This window comes from Gasterosteus aculeatus, chromosome 2 (assembly GCF_964276395.1).
Source record: "Gasterosteus aculeatus chromosome 2, fGasAcu3.hap1.1, whole genome shotgun sequence".
NCBI lineage: Eukaryota > Metazoa > Chordata > Actinopteri > Perciformes > Gasterosteidae > Gasterosteus > Gasterosteus aculeatus.
Window position 1 is genome coordinate 21,810,901 of NC_135689.1, and position 17,624 is coordinate 21,828,524.

Consider the following 17,624-nt stretch of genomic DNA (forward strand, 5'->3'; position numbering starts at 1 on the left):
GTGACTCCTTTTTCATTATCAAAACTCCAAAACCTTTGACACATTTTAAAAGATTAGGAAGAGGACATACAGTTGCTTACGGCCATACCTCTCTGGCTCCGCCTGATCTCGTCTGATCTCAGAAGCTAAGCAGAGTAGGGCCTGGTTAGTACTTGGATGGAAGACCGCCTGGGAATCCCAGGTGCTGTAAGCTTTTTCATTTCGATCTGTAAAAGACACAGAGAAGGCCTTAGAAAGTGACTCCATTTCATTGTCAAAACTACAAAACCTTTGACACATTTTAAAAGATTAGGAAGAGGACATACAGTTGCTTACGGCCATACCTCTCTGGCTCCGCCTGATCTCGTCTGATCTCAGAAGCTAAGCAGAGTAGGGCCTGGTTAGTACTTGGATGGAAGACCGCCTGGGAATCCCAGGTGCTGTAAGCTTTTTCATTTCGATCTGTAACAGACACAGAGAAGGCCTTAGAAAGTGACTCCATTTCATTGTCAAAACTACAAAACCTTTGACACATTTTAAAAGATTAGGAAGAGGACATACAGTTGCTTACGGCCATACCTCTCTGGCTCCGCCTGATCTCGTCAGATCTCAGAAGCTAAGCAGAGTAGGGCCTGGTTAGTACTTGGATGGAAGACCGCCTGGGAATCCCAGGTGCCGTAAGCTTTTTCATTTCTCTCTCTGGAAGAAATCGAGAAGGCATTAGAAAGTGACTCCTTTTTCATTATCTAAACTCCAAAACCTTTGACACATTTTAAAATATTAGGAAGAGGACATACAGTTGCTTACGGCCATACCTCTCTGGCTCCGCCTGATCTCGTCTGATCTCAGAAGCTAAGCAGAGTAGGGCCTGGTTAGTACTTGGATGGAAGACCGCCTGGGAATCCCAGGTGCTGTAAGCTTTTTCATTTCTCTCTCTGGAAGAAATCGAGAAGGCCTTAGAAAGTGACTCCATTTCATTGTCAAAACTACAAAACCTTTGACACATTTTAAAAGATTAGGAAGAGGACATACAGTTGCTTACGGCCATACCTCTCTGGCTCCGCCTGATCTCGTCAGATCTCAGAAGCTAAGCAGAGTAGGGCCTGGTTAGTACTTGGATGGAAGACCGCCTGGGAATCCCAGGTGCTGTAAGCTTTTTCATTTCGATCTGTAAAAGACACAGAGAAGGCCTTAGAAAGTGACTCCATTTAATTGTCAAAACTACAAAACCTTTGACACATTTTAAAAGATTAGGAAGAGGACATACAGTTGCTTACGGCCATACCTCTCTGGCTCTGCCTGATCTCGTCTGATCTCAGAAGCTAAGCAGAGTAGGGCCTGGTTAGTACTTGGATGGAAGACCGCCTGGGAATCCCAGGTGCTGTAAGCTTTTTCATTTCGATCTGTAACAGACACAGAGAAGGCCTTAGAAAGTGACTCCATTTCATTGTCAAAACTACAAAACCTTTGACACATTTTAAAAGATTAGGAAGAGGACATACAGTTGCTTACGGCCATACCTCTCTGGCTCCGCCTGATCTCGTCAGATCTCAGAAGCTAAGCAGAGTAGGGCCTGGTTAGTACTTGGATGGAAGACCGCCTGGGAATCCCAGGTGCCGTAAGCTTTTTCATTTCTCTCTCTGGAAGAAATCGAGAAGGCATTAGAAAGTGACTCCTTTTTCATTATCTAAACTCCAAAACCTTTGACACATTTTAAAATATTAGGAAGAGGACATACAGTTGCTTACGGCCATACCTCTCTGGCTTCGCCTGATCTCGTCTGATCTCAGAAGCTAAGCAGAGTAGGGCCTGGTTAGTACTTGGATGGAAGACCGCCTGGGAATCCCAGGTGCTGTAAGCTTTTTCATTTCGATCTGTAAAAGACACAAAGAAGAACTTAGAAAGTGACTCCATTTCATTGTCAAAACTCCAAAACCTTTGACACATTTTAAAAGATTAGGTAGAGGACAAAAGGTTGCTTACGGCCATACCTCTCTGGCTCCGCCTGATCTCGTCTGATCTCAGAAGCTAAGCAGAGTAGGGCCTGGTTAGTACTTGGATGGAAGACCGCCTGGGAATCCCAGGTGCCGTAAGGTTTTTCATTTCTCTCTCTGGAAGAAATCGAGAAGGCATTAGAAAGTGACTCCTTTTTCATTATCAAAACTCCAAAACCTTTGACACATTTTAAAAGATTAGGAAGAGGACATACAGTTGCTTACAGCCATACCTCTCTGGCTCCGTCTGATCTCAGAAGCTAAGCAGAGTAGGGCCTGGTTAGTACTTGGATGGAAGACCGCCTGGGAATCCCAGGTGCTGTAAGCTTTTTCATTTCGATCTGTAAAAGACACAGAGAAGGCCTTAGAAAGTGACTCCATTTCATTGTCAAAACTACAAAACCTTTGACACATTTTAAAAGATTAGGTAGAGGACATACAGTTGCTTACGGCCATACCTCTCTGGCTCCGCCTGATCTCGTCTGATCTCAGAAGCTAAGCAGAGTAGGGCCTGGTTAGTACTTGGATGGAAGACCGCCTGGGAATCCCAGGTGCTGTACGCTTTTTCATTTCGATCTGTAAAAGACACAGAGAAGGCCTTAGAAAGTGACTCCATTTCATTGTCAAAACTACAAAACCTTTGACACATTTTAAAAGATTAGGTAGAGGACATACAGTTGCTTACGGCCATACCTCTCTGGCTCCGCCTGATCTCGTCTGATCTCAGAAGCTAAGCAGAGTAGGGCCTGGTTAGTACTTGGATGGAAGACCGCCTGGGAATCCCAGGTGCCGTAAGCTTTTTAATTTCTCTCTCTGGAAGAAATCGAGAAGGCCTTAGAAAGTGACTCCTTTTTCATTATCAAAACTCCAAAACCTTTGACACATTTTAAAAGATTAGGAAGAGGACATACAGTTGCTTACGGCCATACCTCTCTGGCTCCGCCTGATCTCGTCTGATCTCAGAAGCTAAGCAGAGTAGGGCCTGGTTAGTACTTGGATGGAAGACCGCCTGGGAATCCCAGGTGCTGTAAACTTTTTCATTTCGATCTGTAAAAGACACAGAGAAGGCCTTAGAAAGTGACTCCATTTCATTGTCAAAACTACAAAACCTTTGACACATTTTAAAAGATTAGGAAGAGGACATACAGTTTCTTACGGCCATACCTCTCTGGCTCCGCCTGATCTCGTCTGATCTCAGAAGCTAAGCAGAGTAGGGCCTGGTTAGTACTTGGATGAAAGACTGCCTGGGAATCCCAGGTGCCGTAAGCTTTTTCATTTCGATCTGTAAAAGACTCAGAGAAGGCCTTAGAAAGTGACTCCATTTCATTGTCAAAACTCCAAAACCTTTGACACATTTTAAAAGATTAGGTAGAGGACATACAGTTGCTTACGGCCATACCTCTCTGGCTCCGCCTGATCTCGTCTGATCTCAGAAGCTAAGCAGAGTAGGGCCTGGTTAGTACTTGGATGGAAGACCGCCTGGGAATCCCAGGTGCCGTAAGCTTTTTCATTTCTCTCTCTGGAAGAAATCGAGAAGGCATTAGAAAGTGACTCCTTTTTCATTATCAAAACTCCAAAACCTTTGACACATTTTAAAAGATTAGGAAGAGGACATACAGTTGCTTACAGCCATACCTCTCTGGCTCCGTCTGATCTCAGAAGCTAAGCAGAGTAGGGCCTGGTTAGTACTTGGATGGAAGACCGCCTGGGAATCCCAGGTGCTGTAAGCTTTTTCATTTCGATCTGTAAAAGACACAGAGAAGGCCTTAGAAAGTGACTCCATTTCATTGTCAAAACTACAAAACCTTTGACACATTTTAAAAGATTAGGAAGAGGACATACAGTTGCTTACGGCCATACCTCTCTGGCTCCGCCTGATCTCGTCAGATCTCAGAAGCTAAGCAGAGTAGGGCCTGGTTAGTACTTGGATGGAAGACCGCCTGGGAATCCCAGGTGCTGTAAGCTTTTTCATTTCGATCTGTAAAAGACACAGAGAAGGCCTTAGAAAGTGACTCCATTTAATTGTCAAAACTACAAAACCTTTGACACATTTTAAAAGATTAGGTAGAGGACATACAGTTGCTTACGGCCATACCTCTCTGGCTCCGCCTGATCTCGTCTGATCTCAGAAGCTAAGCAGAGTAGGGCCTGGTTAGTACTTGGATGGAAGACCGCCTGGGAATCCCAGGTGCCGTAAGCTTTTTCATTTCTATCTGTAAAAGACACAGAGAAGGCCTTAGAAAGTGACTCCATTTCATTGTCAAAACTACAAAACCTTTGACACATTTTAAAAGATTAGGTAGAGGACATACAGTTGCTTACGGCCATACCTCTCTGGCTCCGCCTGATCTCGTCTGATCTCAGAAGCTAAGCAGAGTAGAGCCTGGTTAGTACTTGGATGGAAGACCGCCTGGGAATCCCAGGTGCTGTAAGCTTTTTCATTTCGATCTGTAAAAGACACAGAGAAGGCCTTAGAAAGTGACTCCATTTAATTGTCAAAACTACAAAACCTTTGACACATTTTAAAAGATTAGGAAGAGGACATACAGTTGCTTACGGCCATACCTCTCTGGCTCTGCCTGATCTCGTCTGATCTCAGAAGCTAAGCAGAGTAGGGCCTGGTTAGTACTTGGATGGAAGACCGCCTGGGAATCCCAGGTGCTGTAAGCTTATTCATTTCGATCTGTAAAAGACACAGAGAAGGCCTTAGAAAGTGACTCCATTTCATTGTCAAAACTACAAAACCTTTGACACATTTTAAAAGATTAGGAAGAGGACATACAGTTGCTTACGGCCATACCTCTCTGGCTCCGCCTGATCTCGTCTGATCTCAGAAGCTAAGCAGAGTAGGGCCTGGTTAGTACTTGGATGGAAGACCGCCTGGGAATCCCAGGTGCCGTAAGCTTTTTCATTTCTCTCTCTGGAAGAAATCGAGAAGGCATTAGAAAGTGACTCCTTTTTCATTATCAAAACTCCAAAACCTTTGACACATTTTAAAAGATTAGGAAGAGGACATACAGTTGCTTACGGCCATACCTCTCTGGCTCCGCCTGATCTCGTCTGATCTCAGAAGCTAAGCAGAGTAGGGCCTGGTTAGTACTTGGATGGAAGACCGCCTGGGAATCCCAGGTGCTGTAAGCTTTTTCATTTCGATCTGTAAAAGACACAGAGAAGGCCTTAGAAAGTGACTCCATTTCATTGTCAAAACTACAAAACCTTTGACACATTTTAAAAGATTAGGAAGAGGACATACAGTTGCTTACGGCCATACCTCTCTGGCTCCGCCTGATCTCGTCTGATCTCAGAAGCTAAGCAGAGTAGGGCCTGGTTAGTACTTGGATGGAAGACCGCCTGGGAATCCCAGGTGCCGTAAGCTTTTTCATTTCTCTCTCTGGAAGAAATCGAGAAGGCATTAGAAAGTGACTCCTTTTTCATTATCAAAACTCCAAAACCTTTGACACATTTTAAAAGATTAGGAAGAGGACATACAGTTGCTTACGGCCATACCTCTCTGGCTCCGCCTGATCTCGTCTGATCTCAGAAGCTAAGCAGAGTAGGGCCTGGTTAGTACTTGGATGGAAGACCGCCTGGGAATCCCAGGTGCTGTAAGCTTTTTCATTTCGATCTGTAAAAGACACAGAGAAGGCCTTAGAAAGTGACTCCATTTCTTTGTCAAAACTACAAAACCTTTGACACATTTTAAAAGATTAGGAAGAGGACATACAGTTGCTTACGGCCATACCTCTCTGGCTCCGCCTGATCTCGTCTGATCTCAGAAGCTAAGCAGAGTAGGGCCTGGTTAGTACTTGGATGGAAGACCGCCTGGGAATCCCAGGTGCTGTAAGCTTTTTCATTTCGATCTGTAAAAGACACAGAGAAGGCCTTAGAAAGTGACTCCATTTCATTTTCAAAACTACAAAACCTTTGACACATTTTAAAAGATTAGGAAGAGGACATACAGTTGCTTACGGCCATACCTCTCTGGCTCCGCCTGATCTCGTCAGATCTCAGAAGCTAAGCAGAGTAGGGCCTGGTTAGTACTTGGATGGAAGACCGCCTGGGAATCCCAGGTGCTGTAAGCTTTTTCATTTCTCTCTCTGGAAGAAATCGAGAAGGCATTAGAAAGTGACTCCTTTTTCATTATCAAAACTCCAAAACCTTTGACACATTTTAAAAGATTAGGAAGAGGACATACAGTTGCTTACGGCCATACCTCTCTGGCTCCGCCTGATCTCGTCTGATCTCAGAAGCTAAGCAGAGTAGGGCCTGGTTAGTACTTGGATGGAAGACCGCCTGGGAATCCCAGGTGCTGTAAGCTTTTTCATTTCGATCTGTAAAAGACACAGAGAAGGCCTTAGAAAGTGACTCCATTTAATTGTCAAAACTACAAAACCTTTGACACATTTTAAAAGATTAGGTAGAGGACATACAGTTGCTTACGGCCATACCTCTCTGGCTCCGCCTGATCTCGTCAGATCTCAGAAGCTAAGCAGAGTAGGGCCTGGTTAGTACTTGGATGGAAGACCGCCTGGGAATCCCAGGTGCCGTAAGATTTTTCATTTCTCTCTCTGGAAGAAATCGAGAAGGCATTAGAAAGTGACTCCTTTTTCATTATCAAAACTCCAAAACCTTTGACACATTTTAAAAGATTAGGAAGAGGACATACAGTTGCTTACGGCCATATCTCTCTGGCTCCGCCTGATCTCGTCTGATCTCAGAAGCTAAGCAGAGTAGGGCCTGGTTAGTACTTGGATGGAAGACCGCCTGGGAATCCCAGGTGCTGTAAGCTTTTTTATTTCGATCTGTAAAAGACACAGAGAAGAACTTAGAAAGTGACTCCATTTCATTGTCAAAACTCCAAAACCTTTGACACATTTTAAAAGATTAGGTAGAGGACATACAGTTGCTTACGGCCATACCTCTCTGGCTCCGCCTGATCTCGTCTGATCTCAGAAGCTAAGCAGAGTAGGGCCTGGTTAGTACTTGGATGGAAGACCGCCTGGGAATCCCAGGTGCCGTAAGCTTTTTCATTTCTCTCTCTGGAAGAAATCGAGAAGGCATTAGAAAGTGACTCCTTTTTCATTATCAAAACTCCAAAACCTTTGACACATTTTAAAAGATTAGGAAGAGGACATACAGTTGCTTACGGCCATACCTCTCTGGCTCCGCCTGATCTCGTCTGATCTCAGAAGCTAAGCAGAGTAGGGCCTGGTTAGTACTTGGATGGAAGACCGCCTGGGAATCCCAGGTGCTGTAAGCTTTTTCATTTCGATCTGTAAAAGACACAGAGAAGGCCTTAGAAAGTGACTCCATTTCATTGTCAAAACTACAAAACCTTTGACACATTTTAAAAGATTAGGAAGAGGACATACAGTTGCTTACGGCCATACCTCTCTGGCTCCGCCTGATCTCGTCTGATCTCAGAAGCTAAGCAGAGTAGGGCCTGGTTAGTACTTGGATGGAAGACCGCCTGGGAATCCCAGGTGCTGTAAGCTTTTTCATTTCGATCTGTAAAAGACACAGAGAAGGCCTTAGAAAGTGACTCCATTTCATTGTCAAAACTACAAAACCTTTGACACATTTTAAAAGATTAGGAAGAGGACATACAGTTGCTTACGGCCATACCTCTCTGGCTCCGCCTGATCTCGTCTGATCTCAGAAGCTAAGCAGAGTAGGGCCTGGTTAGTACTTGGATGGAAGAACGCCTGGGAATCCCAGGTGCTGTAAGCTTTTTCATTTCGATCTGTAAAAGACACAGAGAAGGCCTTAGAAAGTGACTCCTTTTTCATTATCAAAACTCCAAAACCTTTGACACATTTTAAAAGATTAGGTAGAGGACATACAGTTGCTTACGGCCATACCTCTCTGGCTCCGCCTGATCTCGTCAGATCTCAGAAGCTAAGCAGAGTAGGGCCTGGTTAGTACTTGGATGGAAGACCGCCTGGGAATCCCAGGTGCCGTAAGCTTTTTCATTTCTCTCTCTGGAAGAAATCGAGAAGGCATTAGAAAGTGACTCCTTTTTCATTATCAAAACTCCAAAACCTTTGACACATTTTAAAAGATTAGGAAGAGGACATACAGTTGCTTACGGGCATACCTCTCTGGCTCCGCCTGATCTCGTCTGATCTCAGAAGCTAAGCAGAGTAGGGCCTGGTTAGTACTTGGATGGAAGACCGCCTGGGAATCCCAGGTGCCGTAAGCTTTTTCATTTCTATCTGTAAAAGACACAGAGAAGGCCTTAGAAAGTGACTCCATTTCATTGTCAAAACTACAAAACCTTTGACACGTTTTAAAAGATTAGGAAGAGGACATAAAGTTGCTTACGGCCATACCTCTCTGGCTCCGCCTGATCTCGTCTGATCTCAGAAGCTAAGCAGAGTAGGGCCTGGTTAGTACTTGGATGGAAGACCGCCTGGGAATCCCAGGTGCTGTAAGCTTTTTCAATTCTATCTGTAAAAGACACAGAGAAGGCCTTAGAAAGTGACTCCATTTAATTGTCAAAACTACAAAACCTTTGACACATTTTAAAAGATTAGGTAGAGGACATACAGTTGCTTACGGCCATACCTCTCTGGCTCCGCCTGATCTCGTCTGATCTCAGAAGCTAAGCAGAGTAGGGCCTGGTTAGTACTTGGATGGAAGACCGCCTGGGAATCCCATGTGCCGTAAGCTTTTTCATTTCTCTCTCTGGAAGAAATTGAGAAGGCATTAGAAAGTGAATCCTTTTTCATTATCAAAACTCCAAAACCTTTGACACATTTTAAAATATTAGGAAGAGGACATACAGTTGCTTACGGCCATACCTCTCTGCCTCCGCCTGATCTCGTCTGATCTCAGAAGCTAAGCAGAGTAGGGCCTGGTTAGTACTTGGATGGAAGACCGCCTGGGAATCCCAAGTGCCGTAAGCTTTTTCATTTCTCTCTCTGGAAGAAATCGAGAAGGCATTAGAAAGTGACTCCTTTTTCATTATCAAAACTCCAAAACCTTTGACACATTTTAAAAGATTAGGAAGAGGACATACAGTTGCTTACGGCCATACCTCTCTGGCTCCGCCTGATCTCGTCTGATCTCAGAAGCTAAGCAGAGTAGGGCCCGGTTAGTACTTGGATGGAAGACCGCCTGGGAATCCCAGGTGCCGTAAGCTTTTTCATTTCTATCTGTAAAAGACACAGAGAAGGCCTTAGAAAGTGACTCCATTTCATTGTCAAAACTACAAAACCTTTGACACGTTTTAAAAGATTAGGAAGAGGACATACAGTTGCTTACGGCCATACCTCTCTGGCTCCGCCTGATCTCGTCTGATCTCAGAAGCTAAGCAGAGTAGGGCCTGGTTAGTACTTGGATGGAAGACCGCCTGGGAATCCCAGGTGCCGTAAGCTTTTTCATTTCTATCTGTAAAAGACACAGAGAAGGCCTTAGAAAGTGACTCCATTTCATTGTCAAAACTACAAAACCTTTGACACGTTTTAAAAGATTAGGAAGAGGACATACAGTTGCTTACGGCCATACCTCTCTGGCTCCGCCTGATCTCGTCTGATCTCAGAAGCTAAGCAGAGTAGGGCCTGGTTAGTACTTGGATGGAAGACCGCCTGGGAATCCCAGGTGCCGTACGCTTTTTCATTTCTCTCTCTGGAAGAAATTGAGAAGGCATTAGAAAGTGAATCCTTTTTCATTATCAAAACTCCAAAACCTTTGACACATTTTAAAAGATTAGGAAGAGGACATACAGTTGCTTACGGCCATACCTCTCTGGCTCCGCCTGATCTCGTCTGATCTCAGAAGCTAAGCAGAGTAGGGCCTGGTTAGTACTTGGATGGAAGACCGCCTGGGAATCCCATGTGCTGTAAGCTTTTTCAATTCGATCTGTAAAAGACACAGAGAAGGCCTTAGAAAGTGACTCCATTTAATTGTCAAAACTACAAAACCTTTGACACATTTTAAAAGATTAGGTAGAGGACATACAGTTGCTTACGGCCATACCTCTCTGGCTCCGCCTGATCTCGTCTGATCTCAGAAGCTAAGCAGAGTAGGGCCTGGTTAGTACTTGGATGGAAGACCGCCTGGGAATCCCAGGTGCCGTAAGCTTTTTCATTTCTCTCTCTGGAAGAAATTGAGAAGGCATTAGAAAGTGAATCCTTTTTCATTATCAAAACTCCAAAACCTTTGACACATTTTAAAAGATTAGGTAGAGGACATACAGTTGCTTACGGCCATACCTCTCTGGCTCCGCCTGATCTCGTCTGATCTCAGAAGCTAAGCAGAGTAGGGCCTGATTGGTACTTGGATGGAAGACCGCCTGGGAATCCCAGGTGCCGTAAGCTTTTTCATTTCTCTCTCTGGAAGAAATCGAGAAGGCATTAGAAAGTGACTCCTTTTTCATTATCAAAACTCCAAAACCTTTGACACATTTTAAAAGATTAGGAAGAGGACATACAGTTGCTTACGGCCATACCTCTCTGGCTCCGCCTGATCTCGTCTGATCTCAGAAGCTAAGCAGAGTAGGGCCTGGTTAGTACTTGGATGGAAGACCGCCTGGGAATCCCAGGTGCCGTAAGCTTTTTCATTTCTATCTGTAAAAGACACAGAGAAGGCCTTAGAAAGTGACTCCATTTAATTGTCAAAACTACAAAACCTTTGACACATTTTAAAAGATTATGTAGAGGACATACAGTTGCTTACGGCCATACCTCTCTGGCTCCGCCTGATCTCGTCTGATCTCAGAAGCTAAGCAGAGTAGGGCCTGGTTAGTACTTGGATGGAAGACCGCCTGGGAATCCCATGTGCCGTAAGCTTTTTCATTTCTCTCTCTGGAAGAAATTGAGAAGGCATTAGAAAGTGACTCCTTTTTCATTATCAAAACTCCAAAACCTTTGACACATTTTAAAAGATTAGGAAGAGGACATACAGTTGCTTACGGCCATACCTCTCTGGCTCCGCCTGATCTCGTCTGATCTCAGAAGCTAAGCAGAGTAGGGCCTGGTTAGTACTTGGATGGAAGACCGCCTGGGAATCCCAGGTGCCGTAAGCTTTTTCATTTCTATCTGTAAAAGACACAGAGAAGGCCTTAGAAAGTGACTCCATTTAATTGTCAAAACTACAAAACCTTTGACACATTTTAAAAGATTAGGTAGAGGACATACATTTGCTTACGGCCATACCTCTCTGGCTCCGCCTGATCTCGTCTGATCTCAGAAGCTAAGCAGAGTAGGGCCTGGTTAGTACTTGGATGGAAGACCGCCTGGGAATCCCAGGTGCTGTACGCTTTTTCATTTCGATCTGTAAAAGACACAGAGAAGGCCTTAGAAAGTGACTCCATTTAATTGTCAAAACTACAAAACCTTTGACACATTTTAAAAGATTAGGTAGAGGACATACAGTTGCTTACGGCCATACCTCTCTGGCTCCGCCTGATCTCGTCTGATCTCAGAAGCTAAGCAGAGTAGGGCCTGGTTAGTACTTGGATGGAAGACCGCCTGGGAATCCCAGGTGCCGTAAGCTTTTTCATTTCTCTCTCTGGAAGAAATCGAGAAGGCCTTAGAAAGTGACTCCTTTTTCATTATCAAAACTCCAAAACCTTTGACACATTTTAAAAGATTAGGAAGAGGACATACAGTTGCTTACGGCCATACCTCTCTGGCTCCGCCTGATCTCGTCTGATCTCAGAAGCTAAGCAGAGTAGGGCCTGGTTAGTACTTGGATGGAAGACCGCCTGGGAATCCCAGGTGCCGTAAGCTTTTTCATTTCTCTCTCTGGAAGAAATCGAGAAGGCCTTAGAAAGTGACTCCTTTTTCATTATCAAAACTCCAAAACCATAGACACATTTTAAAAGATTAGGAAGAGGACATACAGTTGCTTACGGCCATACCTCTCTGGCTCTGCCTGATCTCGTCTGATCTCAGAAGCTAAGCAGAGTAGGGCCTGGTTAGTACTTGGATGGAAGACCGCCTGGGAATCCCAGGTGCTGTAAGCTTTTTCATTTCGATCTGTAAAAGACACAGAGAAGGCCTTAGAAAGTGACTCCATTTCATTATCAAAACTCCAAAACCTTTGACACATTTTAAAAGATTAGGAAGAGGACATACAGTTGCTTACGGCCATACCTCTCTGGCTCCGCCTGATCTCGTCTGATCTCAGAAGCTAAGCAGAGTAGGGCCTGGTTAGTACTTGGATGGAAGACCGCCTGGGAATCCCAGGTGCCGTAAGCTTTTTCATTTCTCTCTCTGGAAGAAATCGAGAAGGCCTTAGAAAGTGACTCCTTTTTCATTATCAAAACTCCAAAACCATAGACACATTTTAAAAGATTAGGAAGAGGACATACAGTTGCTTACGGCCATACCTCTCTGGCTCTGCCTGATCTCGTCTGATCTCAGAAGCTAAGCAGAGTAGGGCCTGGTTAGTACTTGGATGGAAGACCGCCTGGGAATCCCAGGTGCTGTAAGCTTTTTCATTTCGATCTGTAAAAGACACAGAGAAGGCCTTAGAAAGTGACTCCATTTCATTGTCAAAACTACAAAACCTTTGACACATTTTAAAAGATTAGGAAGAGGACATACAGTTGCTTACGGCCATACCTCTCTGGCTCCGCCTGATCTCGTCAGATCTCAGAAGCTAAGCAGAGTAGGGCCTGGTTAGTACTTGGATGGAAGACCGCCTGGGAATCCCAGGTGCTGTAAGCTTTTTCATTTCGATCTGTAAAAGACACAGAGAAGGCCTTAGAAAGTGACTCCATTTAATTGTCAAAACTACAAAACCTTTGACACATTTTAAAAGATTAGGTAGAGGACATACAGTTGCTTACGGCCATACCTCTCTGGCTCCGCCTGATCTCGTCAGATCTCAGAAGCTAAGCAGAGTAGGGCCTGGTTAGTACTTGGATGGAAGACCGCCTGGGAATCCCAGGTGCCGTAAGATTTTTCATTTCTCTCTCTGGAAGAAATCGAGAAGGCATTAGAAAGTGACTCCTTTTTCATTATCAAAACTCCAAAACCTTTGACACACTTTAAAAGATTAGGAAGAGGACATACAGTTGCTTACGGCCATACCTCTCTGGCTCCGCCTGATCTCGTCTGATCTCAGAAGCTAAGCAGAGTAGGCCCTGGTTAGTACTTGGATGGAAGACCGCCTGGGAATCCCAGGTGCTGTAAGCTTTTTTATTTCGATCTGTAAAAGACACAGAGAAGAACTTAGAAAGTGACTCCATTTCTTTGTCAAAACTACAAAACCTTTGACACATTTTAAAAGATTAGGAAGAGGACATACAGTTGCTTACGGCCATACCTCTCTGGCTCCGCCTGATCTCGTCTGATCTCAGAAGCTAAGCAGAGTAGGGCCTGGTTAGTACTTGGATGGAAGACCGCCTGGGAATCCCAGGTGCTGTAAGCTTTTTCATTTCGATCTGTAAAAGACACAGAGAAGGCCTTAGAAAGTGACTCCATTTCATTGTCAAAACTACAAAACCTTTGACACATTTTAAAAGATTAGGAAGAGGACATACAGTTGCTTACGGCCATACCTCTCTGGCTCCGCCTGATCTCGTCTGATCTCAGAAGCTAAGCAGAGTAGGGCCTGGTTAGTACTTGGATGGAAGACCGCCTGGGAATCCCAGGTGCCGTAAGCTTTTTCATTTCTCTCTCTGGAAGAAATCGAGAAGGCATTAGAAAGTGACTCCTTTTTCATTATCAAAACTCCAAAACCTTTGACACATTTTAAAAGATTAGGAAGAGGACATACAGTTGCTTACGGCCATACCTCTCTGGCTCCGCCTGATCTCGTCTGATCTCAGAAGCTAAGCAGAGTAGGGCCTGGTTAGTACTTGGATGGAAGACCGCCTGGGAATCCCAGGTGCTGTAAGCTTTTTCATTTCGATCTGTAAAAGACACTGAGAAGGCCTTAGAAAGTGACTCCATTTCATTGTCAAAACTACAAAACCTTTGACACATTTTAAAAGATTAGGAAGAGGACATACAGTTGCTTACGGCCATACCTCTCTGGCTCCGCCTGATCTCGTCAGATCTCAGAAGCTAAGCAGAGTAGGGCCTGGTTAGTACTTGGATGGAAGACCGCCTGGGAATCCCAGGTGCTGTAAGCTTTTTCATTTCGATCTGTAAAAGACACAGAGAAGGCCTTAGAAAGTGACTCCATTTCATTGTCAAAACTACAAAACCTTTGACACATTTTAAAAGATTAGGAAGAGGACATGCAGTTGCTTACGGCCATACCTCTCTGGCTCCGCCTGATCTCGTCAGATCTCAGAAGCTAAGCAGAGTAGGGCCTGGTTAGTACTTGGATGGAAGACCGCCTGGGAATCCCAGGTGCCGTAAGCTTTTTCATTTCTCTCTCTGGAAGAAATCGAGAAGGCATTAGAAAGTGACTCCTTTTTCATTATCAAAACTCCAAAACCTTTGACACATTTTAAAAGATTAGGAAGAGGACATACAGTTGCTTACGGCCATACCTCTCTGGCTCCGCCTGATCTCGTCTGATCTCAGAAGCTAAGCAGAGTAGGGCCTGGTTAGTACTTGGATGGAAGACCGCCTGGGAATCCCAGGTGCCGTAAGCTTTTTCATTTCTATCTGTAAAAGACACAGAGAAGGCCTTAGAAAGTGACTCCATTTCATTGTCAAAACTACAAAACCTTTGACACGTTTTAAAAGATTAGGAAGAGGACATACAGTTGCTTACGGCCATACCTCTCTGGCTCCGCCTGATCTCGTCTGACCTCAGAAGCTAAGCAGAGTAGGGCCTGGTTAGTACTTGGATGGAAGACCGCCTGGGAATCCCAGGTGCCGTAAGCTTTTTCAATTCTATCTGTAAAAGACACAGAGAAGGCCTTAGAAAGTGACTCCATTTAATTGTCAAAACTCCAAAACCTTTGACACATTTTAAAATATTAGGAAGAGGACATACAGTTGCTTACGGCCATACCTCTCTGGCTCCGCCTGATCTCGTCTGATCTCAGAAGCTAAGCAGAGTAGGGCCTGGTTAGTACTTGGATGGAAGACCGCCTGGGAATCCCAGGTGCTGTACGCTTTTTCATTTCGATCTGTAAAAGACACAGAGAAGGCCTTAGAAAGTGACTCCATTTAATTGTCAAAACTACAAAACCTTTGACACATTTTAAAAGATTAGGTAGAGGACATACAGTTGCTTACGGCCATACCTCTCTGGCTCCGCCTGATCTCGTCTGATCTCAGAAGCTAAGCAGAGTAGGGCCTGGTTAGTACTTGGATGGAAGACCGCCTGGGAATCCCAGGTGCCGTAAGCTTTTTCATTTCTCTCTCTGGAAGAAATCGAGAAGGCCTTAGAAAGTGACTCCTTTTTCATTATCAAAACTCCAAAACCATAGACACATTTTAAAAGATTAGGAAGAGGACATACAGTTGCTTACGGCCATACCTCTCTGGCTCTGCCTGATCTCGTCTGATCTCAGAAGCTAAGCAGAGTAGGGCCTGGTTAGTACTTGGATGGAAGACCGCCTGGGAATCCCAGGTGCTGTAAGCTTTTTCATTTCGATCTGTAAAACACACAGAGAAGGCCTTAGAAAGTGACTCCATTTCATTGTCAAAACTACAAAACCTTTGACACATTTTAAAAGATTAGGAAGAGGACATGCAGTTGCTTACGGCCATACCTCTCTGGCTCCGCCTGATCTCGTCAGATCTCAGAAGCTAAGCAGAGTAGGGCCTGGTTAGTACTTGGATGGAAGACCGCCTGGGAATCCCAGGTGCCGTAAGCTTTTTCATTTCTCTCTCTGGAAGAAATCGAGAAGGCATTAGAAAGTGACTCCTTTTTCATTATCAAAACTCCAAAACCTTTGACACATTTTAAAAGATTAGGAAGAGGACATACAGTTGCTTACGGCCATACCTCTCTGGCTCCGCCTGATCTCGTCTGATCTCAGAAGCTAAGCAGAGTAGGGCCTGGTTAGTACTTGGATGGAAGACCGCCTGGGAATCCCAGGTGCCGTAAGCTTTTTCATTTCTATCTGTAAAAGACACAGAGAAGGCCTTAGAAAGTGACTCCATTTCATTGTCAAAACTACAAAACCTTTGACACGTTTTAAAAGATTAGGAAGAGGACATACAGTTGCTTACGGCCATACCTCTCTGGCTCCGCCTGATCTCGTCTGATCTCAGAAGCTAAGCAGAGTAGGGCCTGGTTAGTACTTGGATGGAAGACCGCCTGGGAATCCCAGGTGCCGTAAGCTTTTTCAATTCTATCTGTAAAAGACACAGAGAAGGCCTTAGAAAGTGACTCCATTTAATTGTCAAAACTACAAAACCTTTGACACATTTTAAAAGATTAGGTAGAGGACATACAGTTGCTTACGGCCATACCTCTCTGGCTCCGCCTGATCTCGTCTGATCTCAGAAGCTAAGCAGAGTAGGGCCTGGTTAGTACTTGGATGGAAGACCGCCTGGGAATCCCAGGTGCTGTACGCTTTTTCATTTCGATCTGTAAAAGACACAGAGAAGGCCTTAGAAAGTGACTCCATTTAATTGTCAAAACTACAAAACCTTTGACACATTTTAAAAGATTAGGTAGAGGACATACAGTTGCTTACGGCCATACCTCTCTGGCTCCGCCTGATCTCGTCTGATCTCAGAAGCTAAGCAGAGTAGGGCCTGGTTAGTACTTGGATGGAAGACCGCCTGGGAATCCCAGGTGCCGTAAGCTTTTTCATTTCTCTCTCTGGAAGAAATCGAGAAGGCCTTAGAAAGTGACTCCTTTTTCATTATCAAAACTCCAAAACCTTTGACACATTTTAAAAGATTAGGAAGAGGACATACAGTTGCTTACGGCCATACCTCTCTGGCTCCGCCTGATCTCGTCTGATCTCAGAAGCTAAGCAGAGTAGGGCCTGGTTAGTACTTGGATGGAAGACCGCCTGGGAATCCCAGGTGCCGTAAGCTTTTTCATTTCTCTCTCTGGAAGAAATCGAGAAGGCCTTAGAAAGTGACTCCTTTTTCATTATCAAAACTCCAAAACCATAGACACATTTTAAAAGATTAGGAAGAGGACATACAGTTGCTTACGGCCATACCTCTCTGGCTCTGCCTGATCTCGTCTGATCTCAGAAGCTAAGCAGAGTAGGGCCTGGTTAGTACTTGGATGGAAGACCGCCTGGGAATCCCAGGTGCTGTAAGCTTTTTCATTTCGATCTGTAAAAGACACAGAGAAGGCCTTAGAAAGTGACTCCATTTCATTGTCAAAACTACAAAACCTTTGACACATTTTAAAAGATTAGGAAGAGGACATACAGTTGCTTACGGCCATACCTCTCTGGCTCCGCCTGATCTCGTCAGATCTCAGAAGCTAAGCAGAGTAGGGCCTGGTTAGTACTTGGATGGAAGACCGCCTGGGAATCCCAGGTGCTGTAAGCTTTTTCATTTCGATCTGTAAAAGACACAGAGAAGGCCTTAGAAAGTGACTCCATTTAATTGTCAAAACTACAAAACCTTTGACACATTTTAAAAGATTAGGTAGAGGACATACAGTTGCTTACGGCCATACCTCTCTGGCTCCGCCTGATCTCGTCAGATCTCAGAAGCTAAGCAGAGTAGGGCCTGGTTAGTACTTGGATGGAAGACCGCCTGGGAATCCCAGGTGCCGTAAGATTTTTCATTTCTCTCTCTGGAAGAAATCGAGAAG

At 44.6% G+C, this 17,624-nt stretch overlaps 73 non-coding genes and 2 pseudogenes across 73 annotated transcripts; all 75 read left to right on the forward strand.

Annotated features, from left to right (window-relative positions):
• The first annotated feature begins 74 nt into the window (after positions 1-74).
• On the forward strand, positions 75-193 carry LOC144395483 (5S ribosomal RNA). The gene has a single exon (XR_013457617.1). It is a non-coding gene; the product is annotated as a 5S ribosomal RNA (ribosomal RNA).
• A 116-nt stretch (positions 194-309) lies between these two features.
• On the forward strand, positions 310-428 carry LOC144395484 (5S ribosomal RNA). Its single transcript, XR_013457618.1, has one exon. It is a non-coding gene; the product is annotated as a 5S ribosomal RNA (ribosomal RNA).
• Positions 429-544: 116 nt separating this feature from the next.
• LOC144402127 (5S ribosomal RNA) lies at positions 545-663 on the forward strand. Its single transcript, XR_013464062.1, has one exon. It is a non-coding gene; the product is annotated as a 5S ribosomal RNA (ribosomal RNA).
• Positions 664-780: 117 nt separating this feature from the next.
• LOC144395485 (5S ribosomal RNA) lies at positions 781-899 on the forward strand. Its single transcript, XR_013457619.1, has one exon. It is a non-coding gene; the product is annotated as a 5S ribosomal RNA (ribosomal RNA).
• A 116-nt stretch (positions 900-1,015) lies between these two features.
• LOC144389562 (5S ribosomal RNA) lies at positions 1,016-1,134 on the forward strand. Its single transcript, XR_013453692.1, has one exon. It is a non-coding gene; the product is annotated as a 5S ribosomal RNA (ribosomal RNA).
• Positions 1,135-1,250: 116 nt separating this feature from the next.
• On the forward strand, positions 1,251-1,369 carry LOC144397904 (5S ribosomal RNA). The gene has a single exon (XR_013460051.1). It is a non-coding gene; the product is annotated as a 5S ribosomal RNA (ribosomal RNA).
• A 116-nt stretch (positions 1,370-1,485) lies between these two features.
• Positions 1,486-1,604, forward strand: LOC144402139 (5S ribosomal RNA). Its single transcript, XR_013464074.1, has one exon. It is a non-coding gene; the product is annotated as a 5S ribosomal RNA (ribosomal RNA).
• Positions 1,605-1,721: 117 nt separating this feature from the next.
• Positions 1,722-1,840, forward strand: LOC144390994 (5S ribosomal RNA). The gene has a single exon (XR_013454855.1). It is a non-coding gene; the product is annotated as a 5S ribosomal RNA (ribosomal RNA).
• A 116-nt stretch (positions 1,841-1,956) lies between these two features.
• LOC144398462 (5S ribosomal RNA) lies at positions 1,957-2,075 on the forward strand. The gene has a single exon (XR_013460609.1). It is a non-coding gene; the product is annotated as a 5S ribosomal RNA (ribosomal RNA).
• Positions 2,076-2,192: 117 nt separating this feature from the next.
• LOC144399916 (5S ribosomal RNA) lies at positions 2,193-2,301 on the forward strand (annotated as a pseudogene).
• Positions 2,302-2,417: 116 nt separating this feature from the next.
• LOC144398573 (5S ribosomal RNA) lies at positions 2,418-2,536 on the forward strand. Its single transcript, XR_013460720.1, has one exon. It is a non-coding gene; the product is annotated as a 5S ribosomal RNA (ribosomal RNA).
• Positions 2,537-2,652: 116 nt separating this feature from the next.
• Positions 2,653-2,771, forward strand: LOC144401287 (5S ribosomal RNA). The gene has a single exon (XR_013463222.1). It is a non-coding gene; the product is annotated as a 5S ribosomal RNA (ribosomal RNA).
• A 117-nt stretch (positions 2,772-2,888) lies between these two features.
• LOC144398422 (5S ribosomal RNA) lies at positions 2,889-3,007 on the forward strand. The gene has a single exon (XR_013460569.1). It is a non-coding gene; the product is annotated as a 5S ribosomal RNA (ribosomal RNA).
• A 116-nt stretch (positions 3,008-3,123) lies between these two features.
• Positions 3,124-3,242, forward strand: LOC144399767 (5S ribosomal RNA). Its single transcript, XR_013461913.1, has one exon. It is a non-coding gene; the product is annotated as a 5S ribosomal RNA (ribosomal RNA).
• A 116-nt stretch (positions 3,243-3,358) lies between these two features.
• Positions 3,359-3,477, forward strand: LOC144401288 (5S ribosomal RNA). The gene has a single exon (XR_013463223.1). It is a non-coding gene; the product is annotated as a 5S ribosomal RNA (ribosomal RNA).
• Positions 3,478-3,594: 117 nt separating this feature from the next.
• On the forward strand, positions 3,595-3,703 carry LOC144399917 (5S ribosomal RNA; annotated as a pseudogene).
• A 116-nt stretch (positions 3,704-3,819) lies between these two features.
• On the forward strand, positions 3,820-3,938 carry LOC144389563 (5S ribosomal RNA). Its single transcript, XR_013453693.1, has one exon. It is a non-coding gene; the product is annotated as a 5S ribosomal RNA (ribosomal RNA).
• Positions 3,939-4,054: 116 nt separating this feature from the next.
• LOC144401289 (5S ribosomal RNA) lies at positions 4,055-4,173 on the forward strand. Its single transcript, XR_013463224.1, has one exon. It is a non-coding gene; the product is annotated as a 5S ribosomal RNA (ribosomal RNA).
• Positions 4,174-4,289: 116 nt separating this feature from the next.
• On the forward strand, positions 4,290-4,408 carry LOC144399074 (5S ribosomal RNA). The gene has a single exon (XR_013461219.1). It is a non-coding gene; the product is annotated as a 5S ribosomal RNA (ribosomal RNA).
• A 116-nt stretch (positions 4,409-4,524) lies between these two features.
• Positions 4,525-4,643, forward strand: LOC144397905 (5S ribosomal RNA). The gene has a single exon (XR_013460052.1). It is a non-coding gene; the product is annotated as a 5S ribosomal RNA (ribosomal RNA).
• Positions 4,644-4,759: 116 nt separating this feature from the next.
• LOC144401290 (5S ribosomal RNA) lies at positions 4,760-4,878 on the forward strand. Its single transcript, XR_013463225.1, has one exon. It is a non-coding gene; the product is annotated as a 5S ribosomal RNA (ribosomal RNA).
• Positions 4,879-4,995: 117 nt separating this feature from the next.
• On the forward strand, positions 4,996-5,114 carry LOC144395487 (5S ribosomal RNA). The gene has a single exon (XR_013457621.1). It is a non-coding gene; the product is annotated as a 5S ribosomal RNA (ribosomal RNA).
• Positions 5,115-5,230: 116 nt separating this feature from the next.
• Positions 5,231-5,349, forward strand: LOC144401292 (5S ribosomal RNA). The gene has a single exon (XR_013463227.1). It is a non-coding gene; the product is annotated as a 5S ribosomal RNA (ribosomal RNA).
• Positions 5,350-5,466: 117 nt separating this feature from the next.
• Positions 5,467-5,585, forward strand: LOC144395488 (5S ribosomal RNA). The gene has a single exon (XR_013457622.1). It is a non-coding gene; the product is annotated as a 5S ribosomal RNA (ribosomal RNA).
• A 116-nt stretch (positions 5,586-5,701) lies between these two features.
• On the forward strand, positions 5,702-5,820 carry LOC144395489 (5S ribosomal RNA). The gene has a single exon (XR_013457623.1). It is a non-coding gene; the product is annotated as a 5S ribosomal RNA (ribosomal RNA).
• A 116-nt stretch (positions 5,821-5,936) lies between these two features.
• On the forward strand, positions 5,937-6,055 carry LOC144389564 (5S ribosomal RNA). Its single transcript, XR_013453694.1, has one exon. It is a non-coding gene; the product is annotated as a 5S ribosomal RNA (ribosomal RNA).
• A 117-nt stretch (positions 6,056-6,172) lies between these two features.
• On the forward strand, positions 6,173-6,291 carry LOC144395490 (5S ribosomal RNA). Its single transcript, XR_013457624.1, has one exon. It is a non-coding gene; the product is annotated as a 5S ribosomal RNA (ribosomal RNA).
• A 116-nt stretch (positions 6,292-6,407) lies between these two features.
• Positions 6,408-6,526, forward strand: LOC144398287 (5S ribosomal RNA). Its single transcript, XR_013460434.1, has one exon. It is a non-coding gene; the product is annotated as a 5S ribosomal RNA (ribosomal RNA).
• Positions 6,527-6,643: 117 nt separating this feature from the next.
• Positions 6,644-6,762, forward strand: LOC144398373 (5S ribosomal RNA). Its single transcript, XR_013460520.1, has one exon. It is a non-coding gene; the product is annotated as a 5S ribosomal RNA (ribosomal RNA).
• Positions 6,763-6,878: 116 nt separating this feature from the next.
• Positions 6,879-6,997, forward strand: LOC144401293 (5S ribosomal RNA). Its single transcript, XR_013463228.1, has one exon. It is a non-coding gene; the product is annotated as a 5S ribosomal RNA (ribosomal RNA).
• A 117-nt stretch (positions 6,998-7,114) lies between these two features.
• LOC144395491 (5S ribosomal RNA) lies at positions 7,115-7,233 on the forward strand. The gene has a single exon (XR_013457625.1). It is a non-coding gene; the product is annotated as a 5S ribosomal RNA (ribosomal RNA).
• A 116-nt stretch (positions 7,234-7,349) lies between these two features.
• LOC144395493 (5S ribosomal RNA) lies at positions 7,350-7,468 on the forward strand. Its single transcript, XR_013457627.1, has one exon. It is a non-coding gene; the product is annotated as a 5S ribosomal RNA (ribosomal RNA).
• A 116-nt stretch (positions 7,469-7,584) lies between these two features.
• On the forward strand, positions 7,585-7,703 carry LOC144399386 (5S ribosomal RNA). Its single transcript, XR_013461531.1, has one exon. It is a non-coding gene; the product is annotated as a 5S ribosomal RNA (ribosomal RNA).
• A 117-nt stretch (positions 7,704-7,820) lies between these two features.
• Positions 7,821-7,939, forward strand: LOC144402150 (5S ribosomal RNA). Its single transcript, XR_013464085.1, has one exon. It is a non-coding gene; the product is annotated as a 5S ribosomal RNA (ribosomal RNA).
• Positions 7,940-8,056: 117 nt separating this feature from the next.
• LOC144398660 (5S ribosomal RNA) lies at positions 8,057-8,175 on the forward strand. Its single transcript, XR_013460807.1, has one exon. It is a non-coding gene; the product is annotated as a 5S ribosomal RNA (ribosomal RNA).
• A 116-nt stretch (positions 8,176-8,291) lies between these two features.
• LOC144395494 (5S ribosomal RNA) lies at positions 8,292-8,410 on the forward strand. The gene has a single exon (XR_013457628.1). It is a non-coding gene; the product is annotated as a 5S ribosomal RNA (ribosomal RNA).
• Positions 8,411-8,526: 116 nt separating this feature from the next.
• On the forward strand, positions 8,527-8,645 carry LOC144398903 (5S ribosomal RNA). Its single transcript, XR_013461050.1, has one exon. It is a non-coding gene; the product is annotated as a 5S ribosomal RNA (ribosomal RNA).
• A 117-nt stretch (positions 8,646-8,762) lies between these two features.
• On the forward strand, positions 8,763-8,881 carry LOC144399154 (5S ribosomal RNA). The gene has a single exon (XR_013461299.1). It is a non-coding gene; the product is annotated as a 5S ribosomal RNA (ribosomal RNA).
• A 117-nt stretch (positions 8,882-8,998) lies between these two features.
• Positions 8,999-9,117, forward strand: LOC144394318 (5S ribosomal RNA). Its single transcript, XR_013456994.1, has one exon. It is a non-coding gene; the product is annotated as a 5S ribosomal RNA (ribosomal RNA).
• A 116-nt stretch (positions 9,118-9,233) lies between these two features.
• Positions 9,234-9,352, forward strand: LOC144401294 (5S ribosomal RNA). Its single transcript, XR_013463229.1, has one exon. It is a non-coding gene; the product is annotated as a 5S ribosomal RNA (ribosomal RNA).
• A 116-nt stretch (positions 9,353-9,468) lies between these two features.
• LOC144398347 (5S ribosomal RNA) lies at positions 9,469-9,587 on the forward strand. The gene has a single exon (XR_013460494.1). It is a non-coding gene; the product is annotated as a 5S ribosomal RNA (ribosomal RNA).
• A 117-nt stretch (positions 9,588-9,704) lies between these two features.
• LOC144399082 (5S ribosomal RNA) lies at positions 9,705-9,823 on the forward strand. Its single transcript, XR_013461227.1, has one exon. It is a non-coding gene; the product is annotated as a 5S ribosomal RNA (ribosomal RNA).
• Positions 9,824-9,939: 116 nt separating this feature from the next.
• Positions 9,940-10,058, forward strand: LOC144401295 (5S ribosomal RNA). The gene has a single exon (XR_013463230.1). It is a non-coding gene; the product is annotated as a 5S ribosomal RNA (ribosomal RNA).
• Positions 10,059-10,175: 117 nt separating this feature from the next.
• Positions 10,176-10,294, forward strand: LOC144398394 (5S ribosomal RNA). The gene has a single exon (XR_013460541.1). It is a non-coding gene; the product is annotated as a 5S ribosomal RNA (ribosomal RNA).
• A 117-nt stretch (positions 10,295-10,411) lies between these two features.
• On the forward strand, positions 10,412-10,530 carry LOC144401296 (5S ribosomal RNA). Its single transcript, XR_013463231.1, has one exon. It is a non-coding gene; the product is annotated as a 5S ribosomal RNA (ribosomal RNA).
• A 116-nt stretch (positions 10,531-10,646) lies between these two features.
• Positions 10,647-10,765, forward strand: LOC144398904 (5S ribosomal RNA). The gene has a single exon (XR_013461051.1). It is a non-coding gene; the product is annotated as a 5S ribosomal RNA (ribosomal RNA).
• Positions 10,766-10,882: 117 nt separating this feature from the next.
• On the forward strand, positions 10,883-11,001 carry LOC144401297 (5S ribosomal RNA). The gene has a single exon (XR_013463232.1). It is a non-coding gene; the product is annotated as a 5S ribosomal RNA (ribosomal RNA).
• Positions 11,002-11,117: 116 nt separating this feature from the next.
• On the forward strand, positions 11,118-11,236 carry LOC144398574 (5S ribosomal RNA). Its single transcript, XR_013460721.1, has one exon. It is a non-coding gene; the product is annotated as a 5S ribosomal RNA (ribosomal RNA).
• Positions 11,237-11,352: 116 nt separating this feature from the next.
• Positions 11,353-11,471, forward strand: LOC144401298 (5S ribosomal RNA). The gene has a single exon (XR_013463233.1). It is a non-coding gene; the product is annotated as a 5S ribosomal RNA (ribosomal RNA).
• Positions 11,472-11,588: 117 nt separating this feature from the next.
• Positions 11,589-11,707, forward strand: LOC144401299 (5S ribosomal RNA). Its single transcript, XR_013463234.1, has one exon. It is a non-coding gene; the product is annotated as a 5S ribosomal RNA (ribosomal RNA).
• A 117-nt stretch (positions 11,708-11,824) lies between these two features.
• On the forward strand, positions 11,825-11,943 carry LOC144397906 (5S ribosomal RNA). The gene has a single exon (XR_013460053.1). It is a non-coding gene; the product is annotated as a 5S ribosomal RNA (ribosomal RNA).
• A 116-nt stretch (positions 11,944-12,059) lies between these two features.
• Positions 12,060-12,178, forward strand: LOC144401300 (5S ribosomal RNA). The gene has a single exon (XR_013463235.1). It is a non-coding gene; the product is annotated as a 5S ribosomal RNA (ribosomal RNA).
• Positions 12,179-12,295: 117 nt separating this feature from the next.
• LOC144397907 (5S ribosomal RNA) lies at positions 12,296-12,414 on the forward strand. Its single transcript, XR_013460054.1, has one exon. It is a non-coding gene; the product is annotated as a 5S ribosomal RNA (ribosomal RNA).
• Positions 12,415-12,530: 116 nt separating this feature from the next.
• On the forward strand, positions 12,531-12,649 carry LOC144389566 (5S ribosomal RNA). Its single transcript, XR_013453698.1, has one exon. It is a non-coding gene; the product is annotated as a 5S ribosomal RNA (ribosomal RNA).
• A 116-nt stretch (positions 12,650-12,765) lies between these two features.
• LOC144398288 (5S ribosomal RNA) lies at positions 12,766-12,884 on the forward strand. Its single transcript, XR_013460435.1, has one exon. It is a non-coding gene; the product is annotated as a 5S ribosomal RNA (ribosomal RNA).
• Positions 12,885-13,001: 117 nt separating this feature from the next.
• On the forward strand, positions 13,002-13,120 carry LOC144399021 (5S ribosomal RNA). Its single transcript, XR_013461166.1, has one exon. It is a non-coding gene; the product is annotated as a 5S ribosomal RNA (ribosomal RNA).
• A 116-nt stretch (positions 13,121-13,236) lies between these two features.
• LOC144395495 (5S ribosomal RNA) lies at positions 13,237-13,355 on the forward strand. The gene has a single exon (XR_013457629.1). It is a non-coding gene; the product is annotated as a 5S ribosomal RNA (ribosomal RNA).
• A 116-nt stretch (positions 13,356-13,471) lies between these two features.
• On the forward strand, positions 13,472-13,590 carry LOC144401301 (5S ribosomal RNA). The gene has a single exon (XR_013463236.1). It is a non-coding gene; the product is annotated as a 5S ribosomal RNA (ribosomal RNA).
• A 117-nt stretch (positions 13,591-13,707) lies between these two features.
• On the forward strand, positions 13,708-13,826 carry LOC144395496 (5S ribosomal RNA). Its single transcript, XR_013457630.1, has one exon. It is a non-coding gene; the product is annotated as a 5S ribosomal RNA (ribosomal RNA).
• A 116-nt stretch (positions 13,827-13,942) lies between these two features.
• Positions 13,943-14,061, forward strand: LOC144389568 (5S ribosomal RNA). Its single transcript, XR_013453699.1, has one exon. It is a non-coding gene; the product is annotated as a 5S ribosomal RNA (ribosomal RNA).
• Positions 14,062-14,177: 116 nt separating this feature from the next.
• Positions 14,178-14,296, forward strand: LOC144402161 (5S ribosomal RNA). The gene has a single exon (XR_013464096.1). It is a non-coding gene; the product is annotated as a 5S ribosomal RNA (ribosomal RNA).
• A 117-nt stretch (positions 14,297-14,413) lies between these two features.
• LOC144401303 (5S ribosomal RNA) lies at positions 14,414-14,532 on the forward strand. The gene has a single exon (XR_013463238.1). It is a non-coding gene; the product is annotated as a 5S ribosomal RNA (ribosomal RNA).
• A 116-nt stretch (positions 14,533-14,648) lies between these two features.
• LOC144396988 (5S ribosomal RNA) lies at positions 14,649-14,767 on the forward strand. Its single transcript, XR_013459134.1, has one exon. It is a non-coding gene; the product is annotated as a 5S ribosomal RNA (ribosomal RNA).
• Positions 14,768-14,883: 116 nt separating this feature from the next.
• LOC144398575 (5S ribosomal RNA) lies at positions 14,884-15,002 on the forward strand. Its single transcript, XR_013460722.1, has one exon. It is a non-coding gene; the product is annotated as a 5S ribosomal RNA (ribosomal RNA).
• A 116-nt stretch (positions 15,003-15,118) lies between these two features.
• On the forward strand, positions 15,119-15,237 carry LOC144401304 (5S ribosomal RNA). The gene has a single exon (XR_013463239.1). It is a non-coding gene; the product is annotated as a 5S ribosomal RNA (ribosomal RNA).
• Positions 15,238-15,354: 117 nt separating this feature from the next.
• Positions 15,355-15,473, forward strand: LOC144397908 (5S ribosomal RNA). The gene has a single exon (XR_013460055.1). It is a non-coding gene; the product is annotated as a 5S ribosomal RNA (ribosomal RNA).
• Positions 15,474-15,589: 116 nt separating this feature from the next.
• Positions 15,590-15,708, forward strand: LOC144402172 (5S ribosomal RNA). Its single transcript, XR_013464107.1, has one exon. It is a non-coding gene; the product is annotated as a 5S ribosomal RNA (ribosomal RNA).
• A 117-nt stretch (positions 15,709-15,825) lies between these two features.
• On the forward strand, positions 15,826-15,944 carry LOC144401305 (5S ribosomal RNA). The gene has a single exon (XR_013463240.1). It is a non-coding gene; the product is annotated as a 5S ribosomal RNA (ribosomal RNA).
• Positions 15,945-16,060: 116 nt separating this feature from the next.
• Positions 16,061-16,179, forward strand: LOC144401306 (5S ribosomal RNA). The gene has a single exon (XR_013463241.1). It is a non-coding gene; the product is annotated as a 5S ribosomal RNA (ribosomal RNA).
• Positions 16,180-16,295: 116 nt separating this feature from the next.
• LOC144398576 (5S ribosomal RNA) lies at positions 16,296-16,414 on the forward strand. The gene has a single exon (XR_013460723.1). It is a non-coding gene; the product is annotated as a 5S ribosomal RNA (ribosomal RNA).
• Positions 16,415-16,530: 116 nt separating this feature from the next.
• Positions 16,531-16,649, forward strand: LOC144401307 (5S ribosomal RNA). Its single transcript, XR_013463242.1, has one exon. It is a non-coding gene; the product is annotated as a 5S ribosomal RNA (ribosomal RNA).
• Positions 16,650-16,766: 117 nt separating this feature from the next.
• LOC144401308 (5S ribosomal RNA) lies at positions 16,767-16,885 on the forward strand. Its single transcript, XR_013463243.1, has one exon. It is a non-coding gene; the product is annotated as a 5S ribosomal RNA (ribosomal RNA).
• A 117-nt stretch (positions 16,886-17,002) lies between these two features.
• Positions 17,003-17,121, forward strand: LOC144397909 (5S ribosomal RNA). Its single transcript, XR_013460056.1, has one exon. It is a non-coding gene; the product is annotated as a 5S ribosomal RNA (ribosomal RNA).
• A 116-nt stretch (positions 17,122-17,237) lies between these two features.
• Positions 17,238-17,356, forward strand: LOC144389569 (5S ribosomal RNA). The gene has a single exon (XR_013453700.1). It is a non-coding gene; the product is annotated as a 5S ribosomal RNA (ribosomal RNA).
• A 116-nt stretch (positions 17,357-17,472) lies between these two features.
• Positions 17,473-17,591, forward strand: LOC144398289 (5S ribosomal RNA). Its single transcript, XR_013460436.1, has one exon. It is a non-coding gene; the product is annotated as a 5S ribosomal RNA (ribosomal RNA).
• The last annotated feature ends 33 nt before the right edge of the window (positions 17,592-17,624 follow it).